General features: G+C 45.5%; 1 pseudogene; it reads right to left on the reverse strand.

The window, feature by feature from the left end:
- LOC103630858 (disease resistance protein RPM1-like) overlaps positions 1 to 9,345 on the reverse strand; it is a 67,746-nt pseudogene extending 58,401 nt beyond the window's left edge.
- Positions 9,346 to 9,802: the final 457 nt, after the last annotated feature.

Raw genomic sequence — 9,802 nt, forward strand, 5'->3', positions numbered from 1 at the left:
CCCCCCTCCGGCGGCTAACATATTTCCGGTTCGCCCGAGGCCCTATCTTCGCCAAGAAGCAACCCTGACCAAATCGCCGCGCCGACCGACCAAATCGCAGGAGCATTTAATGCAAAGGCAGCCTGACGCCTTTATCATGACGCGCGCCCTTCAGCCGACAGAGCCAAAGTGATCGCCGTCACTTCGCCACTCCACTGACCGGCCTGATAGAAAGACAGTGCCGCCTGCGCCGCTCCAACTGCGGTGCCACTTGACAGAGTGAGGCTGACAGGCAGTCAGGCCCGGCCGCAGGCACCATAGGAAGCTTCGCTCCGCCCGACCCAGGGCTCGGACTTGGGCTCAGCCCCGGAAGACGGCGAACTCCGCTTCGCCCGACCCAGGGCTCGGACTTGGGCTCAGCCCCAGAAGACGACGAACTCCGCTTCGCCCGACCCCAGGGCTCGGACTCCGCCCTGGCCTCAGCCAACGGCCTCCGCCTCGCCCGACCCAGGGGCTCAGACTCGACCTCGGCCACGGAAGACGGACTCGACCTCGGCTTCGGAGGAGCTTCCACATCGCCCAACCTAGGGCGCAGACCTGCCACGTCAACAGGAGGCGCCATCATCACTCTACCCCAAGCTGACTCGGGCCACGGGGAACAAGACCGGCGTCCCATCTGGCTCGCTCCGCCAGATAGGCAATGACGGCGCCCCGCATACCCTGTGACGACGGCGGCTCTCAGCCCCCTTACGGAAGCAAGAGGACGTCAGCAAGGACTCAACAGCTCCGACAGCTGTCCCTCCGCCAGGCTCCAGCGCTCCTCCGACGGCCACGACATCACACCAGCTGGGTGCCAAAATCTCTCCGGCTGTCACAACGGCATGTACTTAGGGCGCTAGCTCTCCTCCGCTAGACACGTAGCACTCCGCTACACCCCCATTGTACACCTGGATCCTCTCCTTACGCCTATAAAAGGAAGGACCAGGGCCCTCTTAGAGAGGGTTGGCCGCGCGGGGACGAGGACGAGACAGGCGCTCACGTGAGGCCGCTCGCTCCCTCTCCCGCGTGGACGCTTGTAACCCCCTACTGCAAGCGCACCCGACCTGGGCGCGGGACGAACACGAAGGCCGCGGGATTTCCACCTCTCTCATGCCCATCTCCGGCCACCTCACTTCCCCCCTTCGCGCTCGGCCTCGCGTCGACCCATCTGGGCTGGGGCACGCGGCGACATTCACTCGTCGGCTTAGGGACCCCCCGGTCTCGGAACGCCGACAAGAGGGCTCTTTCATCTTGTGCCATCTCAAGTCTATGCAGTAGTTCTTTTGTCAAAGCTAGCTGAATTCTTATGTGGCCCACCTGTTTGTTACTCCAGCTTTGAAGTTTTCTTGTTGTCGCCCCTAGCTTTCTGTCCAAGGTTTGAAATGGACATCTGATGTTTTGCACTGAATCCCAAGCTGCTTGGACAACCTCATGGAAACCTTCCAATTTTGGCCAAAACGCCTCAAAATGAAAGCGTTTCTTCCCCTGTTTGTTCCCTGTGAGGCCCAGAAGGAGCGGACAATGGTCAGAATCATGAGATGTCGTGCTCTGGAGGAGAACATTTGGGAACCAATGCTCCCAAGTCACAGAGCAGAACACTCTATCCAGCTTAACTAATACAGGACTTGCTTGTTGATTGGACCATGTATACTTGTGCCCATGTAGTGGAATCTCCTTAAGAGCAAGGTCGTTGATTACTCTTCTAAAACGGCCCATCATTGCCCTATTAATATTGGAATTGTTCTTATCAGCAAAGCTATAGATGAGGTTGAAATCTCCAGCCACCATCCAAGGACCATCGCATTCATTTCTAATATCTCTAAGTTCCTGGAGGAACTGGATTTTTCCTCCCTCTCCCTTTGGGCCATATACACATGTTAGCCACCAGGCCTGCCCCTCAGCCTTACAGAACTGGACTGAAATGCTATGGTGTTTAAGATTTTTTTTGTCCTGTGTGACCAATGTGTCTCCTCCAAGCAATCAAAATGCCACCACTTGCCCCCACAGATGGAAGGTACACATAATCAGAAAAATCAGCTCTCAACATCGACAAAATAGTCCTCCTAGTAATGATCTGCATTTTTGTTTCTTGTAAGCATACCACATCAACCTGAGAAGAATCCACCAACTCTTTAACTGAGTCTTGCCTAACAGAGGAGTTCAACCCCCTCACATTCCAGATCAGAAGTTTTGTAGGATCCATTAAAAACAAACACAAGAAACTACTGAAGTGCCCAGGTGGCCAAAAAATCTAATACACCAGGTCAGGTGGAGGGGTCCAGCCAAAGAGGGCTGCCAAAGCTTTCACCTGGTTATGTGACAAGGGTTGCTTGAAAACCCTTGCATAAGCTTCTGATGCGTCCTCGGTAGTACCTTCAGCCTCAGAAATGATATGCAGTGCTCTCAAAGCTTGTTTAGTAGCCCTGCTACCCCAGTCCTGCATATTAAATTCAACCCCAGCACCAGCAATACGTCGGCTTCGCCTAGGTACAGCTACCCGAGAAGATTGTGGAGATAATAAGGCATTCATATCTTGCTTCGATGCTGGCAGTAATTGTTCAGTTGTTGTACTGATTTTTCTGAAGAACTCGTCCTTTTTCGTTGTAGGTTGATTCATAGTCCTCAAGGCCGAGTGCAAGGTATCATTTATCTGAAATGAGCCTTCCTCTGTCCCCTCATTCTGACTGAATTGAAGGAGATTTGCTTTAGTTCTGCGAAAATAGACCTTGAGAGCCTTTGTTGCTTCATCGCTTGTTGCTGCCACCGTCCCAGCCATCCCAGTCAGCTGATGAGCCGAGCCAGAAATTGGACCCGTCGTCTCAGGAAATCCAGAAACTAGTTGGGGCGAGACATACGTAAGGGCGTTCGTCTCCAGCGGCCCATAGCGCAGTTGGGGCGAGACATGCATCGAAATGCATGTCTCCGGCGGCCCAACCGGCACCTGGGGCGAGACAGAAACTGGCCCAGTAGTCTCAAGCGGCCCAACCAGGCATCGGGGCGGGTCCAGCCCGAGGGACATCCCTGGCCCATTATTCACAATTCAGGGGGGTCCAGCAGAATCGCGGCCGTCGATCCACCCGCATCGTGCTCCGCAGGGTAGCTGCCTCGGGGACTGTTTATCTTCCCATCAAAACCTGTCCCGCTGCTTTGGAAATTGGTGAAGGTGTGTCGTCCTCATGAAGGGGCGCCTCGGACGCTGGAGACCCATCAATACAAGTCGTTAAATGCGCAACATCCTGAAGGGGCGCCTTGGACGTCGGAGACATATCAGTGCCTGGAGTTAATTGCATATCTCGCCCAAGATCTCCAGTCCCCGCCTTCGAGGCGCCTGGCGGCGCAGACGCCTCGGTGCCGCGGCCCTCAGTCGGCAGTGGGCCCAAGCAAAGGTGCAGTGGCTTGCGCAGCACCAGAGAGCCAACCGTACATCGAGGATGGGGGTCATGAGCGTCGTTTCCATCATCATCCCATGGGGGTTTATCACCGTCCGCGGATGGAGGGGGACCTTCTGGTGTGATGTGTGAACCAGCATGCAGGACTCTAATTTGGAGCTTGTATGTGAGGCATCTTTTCTCGAACATCTGTAACCTAGGCTCAATAATGTGAAGCTCTGAATTACGTTGGAGATTCTCCGGGTTAAAGCACCAGGCTCTGACTACAAACGAAGATAGCTCTTGCTTGTACATAGTATCAGGGTGCACTTCAGCGATCAAACAGGAATCAATCAGTATACTCTTCACCGTAGACAGAGACCAAGCATGTTTTGGGATCCCTCTTATCTCTATGTCTACCAGCCCTGACATGATTGAAGATGAGACATGTGAACATCGTGTCCAACGCTTGAAAATCAGACTAAATCGAGGTCCTCTCAAAATCTTGCCATCATTAAGCACCCTTGTTGTCGTAGCCTCGTCAGGTAGAAACAGAAGAAAATTGTGACACTATGAAAAATCATTAAATATATTTAGTTAATAATGGTATTTATGATAATAAATTTCCATTGAAGTGTTTGTTATTTATTTCATTCGGAATGATTTTTTTGATTGCTCATAAGTAATTTTGAATATTGAATATCATTTCTTCTTAAATTAAAATTCACATAAATAACATAATATTAGTCTAAGAATTAATATTCTATTTATAAATAATTTTGGTTTGATTCTTATGAATTTTATGATTATTTAAATATATATTTCGAAATTTGAAAAGGAAAAAAACGAAAAACGAAACCCTAGCCGTCGCGGCCGAATTCGGCCCATTTGGCCCAACAGCGCCGCCGCCACCTATTCCCTCCCCTTCCTCTCACTGACGAGCGGGCCCCACCCGCGCCTTCTCCTCCCTTTCCCCTTTCTCTCCCAGCCGAGCGCCGCCAGGGAGCCATGCGCGCAGACCCGGCCGCCCCTTCTCCCTGCCCTCTCCCCTTCCATCTCCTTCTCTATAAATTGGACAACCACGCCCACGAAACTCTCCCTCCCACAGCCAAGTTTGCCCCTCGCTCTCACTCTGTTGCTCGGGATCGCCGTCACCAGAGACGTGTCCGAACCCCGTCCAAGCCTCGTCGATCCCGCCGTGCTAAGCCTTCGCCATCGCACACTCGAGCTCGTTCGTCGTCGTCCATTAACCCAAGGTTGAAGACAACCCCAACCCGTTAAATTATTGTCTAAATCATGTGTTGAATTAATTTATGAATTTGTGAATTATCATTGTAATATTGTGCGACTTGGCGATTCATGTATGATTTTGGAAATTTCCGATATACACGTGTAACCAAAATTGAACCCGCGATAATATTTTAAATATGCGTATGATTTTATAATTCTAAAAATGAACACGGTCACTATTCTTTAACTCAGTGATTTTCATACTAGAAAACGTTTAGAGATTTGATTTCGCTTTTGTGTGGAACGATAATTGCTAGTAGTATGTTAAGTATAAACTTATTTGCATAAAGAAATAGAAGAAATACTAGACCACGTATTTTTGGTCAAATAAAGATATAGTTTACTATTCATAATAAATGAATTCATAAGTGTGGCACTTAAGTACTTAGAATTAGTAAGACATTTATTTATATCATAATAACCATGATTATGTTATTAAAAGTCTCATTTAGTAATTTGCAACTAATTCTGGTATATTAATGTTAGAAGAATTAAATAAACAATTTTTAGTATGCGTATAAATTCTATTTAGAAAAGGAAGGAGAAAACAGAAAGAATAGAGTTTTCTAAAGAGATACTAAAATAATAGAATTAGTGTTCATATCTTTAAAATGATGGTCTATCGGTTTGAATGTAGTTTTCTCAACAAATATAGATTCAGTGTTTTCTTAATAGAATGATAATTATTATCCCTTCACATAAAACTCATTTAGTCTAATGTTTAAGTACCCATAATAATATGCTTCACAATAGAATTATGCCATATAACTTTTCTAATAATGGCTTAATTAAGTGCTCACACCGTCATAACTAAAATGATAGTTAATAATATACCAATGAATATAGTATTCATTTCAAATGATTTAAGTCATATGTCCCTAAGTTGAAACTAAATATAATTAATAGATTAGTTTATAGGTTCTTAATTAAAAGATAACATGAGTCATTACTTTTATAAACTAAAATGATAGTTTATACATAACTTCCTTCTAATGAATTAGATCATTTGTTCCTACAATAGAATTAAAGATAATTAATAGGTTAATTATCCTTTATCATAATGTATTAATCAAACCTATAGTCAATTTGTTCTTAATTAGATTTATGGTGTGATAAATGATTTCATAGAATTTAATCCACATTATATACGAATCACTTAGCTTTTCCTAAACGATAAAATAAAGTAATAAGAGTTTAAATTCTTTTATAACTTAAAATGTTACTTTATATATTGACTTCGAATATAATAATATAGGCTATGTGTTTTTAAATGAAATTAAAAAATAGTTGTGTGTTCATTGTCTTTTACATAAAAGCTCATTTAAAGCATATACCATAACTTTCCATAAATAGGTGTTTAATAATAATAATGACCTTTTCACATAAAACTTATTTAGACTTATATCTTAATTTGTCTTAAGTGAAGGTCTAACAATGAATTATAATACATTCCATAATGCTTCTAAGATTAATAACATGTTTCGTAGCCCATTAACCTTAGATATAACTTATATGTGTTCTAAAAGGTTAAAAAGGTTTAATATCGTTATTACGTGTTTTGTCATCGTATAAACCCTTAATCTTAGACATATCACATATAATGATTTATAAAAGATTAATTTGGTGAAGCTAATAGTTGTATATTTTAATTAAGATTAAGATCTTTTAAGCTTATATCTTGTTTTATAAAGTATAGATCACACATTTTTGAAAAGAATACCCTCTTATTATAACTATGACTTGCGACGTTTTTGAAAAGCGAACACTCTCTTTTCGTTAGTCTTTCTTCTAACTTTACGTATGGTGAATGTTGTATGTTATTGAGTGGTGTTTGTTCTTCTTGTTTATTTGTGTGATATTCAGTGGTTGATCTAGTAGTTAAGAATCAAGATCTATTCCTATCCGTGGAAGAACCTCAAGTTTTCAATAAGCAAGGCAAGTGGACTTCTCCCTCTGCATACTCTGTTTGATCCCAAACAATACATTTAATAAAGTTTATTCTTTTGGATATATATGCATAATTTGACGGGTTACCTATTTAGATAACCTTTCCAACCTTATTCCTTGATCAAACCTGGGAATTATACTTTACCTTCGTAGCTATGCTATTGCTACAACTTAACTTTATGCAGTCACTCATGTATGATACTAATGTTCCAAATGGTAAGTTTACATTATTGTTGTTAACCCGATGGTTAAACAAGATTATTGCATATTAATTGGAACATGGAGTGACCACCCGGGAAAACAGTGCTACCATGAGAACTATCATGGCTCTGGTCTTAGCTAAATAACTAGGGAAGTCTTATGTTGGGTGCTGGTCGTGGTCGACAGGAACGGGGGCACCTGGCAAGCTCTTATAGTTCCTGCTCAGGCAGATTGGATACAGGCATAGTTCCCAAAGCTTTACCCTGTAGTCTGGACTATAAGTTGGTTACGGTAGGTGTGCCTTATGCAGTTTGACCATTTCCAGCATTTGCGTAATGAGGACTCTAGGGAGAAGCCTCGTAGTGAGACCCTGGCCATTCACCTCGGAAGTGAATACAGGTCTAGCTAACCCGGGCTAGAAGGGAATCGCGACTCATGGGTAATGATGCGCCACCTCTGCAGAGTGTAAAACTGATATATCAGCTGTGCTCACGGTTATGAGCAGCCTGGACTCCTCACATGATAATTGAACTTGAAGATGGAAATAAATCGAGATCCGATGATCTGCCAATGGTTTGCTTAAGTGGTTTCACTTAAGTGTTTTTGATATACTCTTATACCTTTGTTTAATGGGAATACTTGGGATTCACGCTTATTAGTAAGACATGTGTTGTTAATAAAATGTTGACCAACTAAAAGGCTTACTGCTCAACCTTAGCCTCACCTTGTTAAACCTGCATTAGTTTTTCCCCCACTTGCTGAGCCCCGACCATAAGTGAGCTCACCCTTGCTTAATTTTGATCAGAAGTTCCAGATGAAGATATGATGCTGAACTCCATGGATGCTAGTCTAGTGTTACCCCCGGTCATCTTCCTGTGGATGGATGTCCTTGCTCGCTGTACTTTGATAAATAAAGGTTAAGACATTATGTCTGTTCGAAGTGTAATATGTTAATATAATTGTTATTTACGCTCTTATGCATTGTTCTTTTGATATATTACACTTGTGACGTCAACATATGTGTGGAAATAGATCCTGGCACACATATGCGATGCACCCGGCTTCTGCCCCTTTGGGAAATGGGTGTGACAAAAATCTTCTGGCTTGGTTTGATGAATCTTCATATCCTCAGTCTTGATGTTGAAACTGTGAGCAACTTCCTCGATCACCTCAGAATCATCCACAGTTGGCCTGGTTCCCACTATTGTAACGAAGAGAGCCCTCCTGAGATTTGCCTCTTCCCGTGCCATGTCAGCATTGAACTCAAGAATACAAGATGACCTTGTCCCCCAGCTCATCTCTCCTTGATCATCCGGCCTCGGATCAGGGGACTGGCTAATCATCGGAGCTATGGCTTCATCAGACGAGGTCAGTGACGCCTGACCAGGGGCGGCGACAGGCTTCTTTGAACCTTTTCCGTGCTTCGACCGTCTTCTCTTTCTTTTGTTGCGGAGGCTTCTATGAGACTACCCCTCAGCAGCCATCCTAGGGGAATCCTCCATCTTCGCAACAACCTCTGGTGTGTTGATCTTAACCCACACCAAACGTCGCCTATGGGGGACAGCACACTCCGAGGTTGCTGACGAGGCCCCGCGCTGCTCCGAGAGGCGCTGCCACACAGACCCCCTTGCTTGTTGTTTTTCCAATCTCTGCCACACTGTCTTCTTCCTCTACACTTCTCGGCGGCCTAGACACCTGACAGCCTGATGTCCAGTCTTGAAACACTTGAAACAGCGCGTGGGTCGACGGCAGACAACAGCAAAGTGGCCAGGGGAGAAGCAGTTGAAACACCGACCCCGGAGATCCACAGGGGACTCTTGACGAGGCAGATGATCACCTCGACACCTCCTCTTACTCTGAACCACTTGCCAACTGTCGTCGTCACACCGAGGGGCAGCCCGCCGACTTTGCACCTCCGGTTGGATATCAGTCACCACCTTCACGCTTGGCGCCAGGGGAGGAGCCGCAGGACGCGAGGCGCAGGCTAACAGAGCCTCCTTATACGACGGAGGCGCCCGCCAAGAATCACCAGACGATGAAACCGGGCTAGAATCACTCCATCGTTGAGCCTTCAGGCGGCCCACCTGGGGAGCCTCTGATCGTCCTCCAGGAGAGACGCTAAGGGGATTTTCTAGGGTGGTCGCCGGGTCCAGGGTGGAAGCCGGCAAGAGGCAAGGATGGTGGATGGAGGTGGGAGGGTTGGGGCCAGGGGGAGGGGGCGAGGGAGGGAAGTGGGGGTGGAGGAGGTGGCGTGGTCATGTTGGCTCCCCTTTGCTTCATTTGGTGTTTGCGGACTTTATATCCATGTTTCTATCACTTCATCTTTCCGGCCCGTATGGCCAATTTTCTTTAGAAATGCCCGAATAAGCTCAAGCTCATTACTAATCAGTTTCATGTAATCTGGAAGCGCTGCCACCAACTCAGATTTCTTTGCAAGCAAATGTTTAGCAAAACTTAGGGTCTCTCCTGCCAGAGCTATTGCAATCTTCTTCAGGACAAGAAGAACAACAATCTCTACCATCTCTTCTTATTCGATTGACTTGGAATAATTTGTTCTTACTGCTCATGCCCCTTTGTATATATTTGCTGTGATATATATGTCAGTATGTCACTTTGCTTGGTTCTGGCAACACCCAGGTCCCACCTGGCAGCCACCTTATGCATATTCTAGGTTCGGGTACAAACGAAGACTTCGACTCAGTGTCCAGTGGGTTGGTGGTCTATCTACACCACTTCCTTTTATTCTAGGAGTGCGGCAATCATCATCTGATCATCGTCCAACCAACCAGGCACGGTAGGACCCATTTGATCAATGAGAGAAATTCTTCTATACCATTGGCTAAAACTTCTATCATCTGCTAAAAAACCAAATCCTGCCAATATTAAGGGGTGTTTGGTTTGTTCCCTTAGCTGCCACAACATGCCTAACTTTTATACCTAAGCTTAGTTCTTCAATTTGAGCGACTAAGGTTAGGCAA

This window comes from Zea mays, chromosome 6 (assembly GCF_902167145.1).
Source record: "Zea mays cultivar B73 chromosome 6, Zm-B73-REFERENCE-NAM-5.0, whole genome shotgun sequence".
NCBI lineage: Eukaryota > Viridiplantae > Streptophyta > Magnoliopsida > Poales > Poaceae > Zea > Zea mays.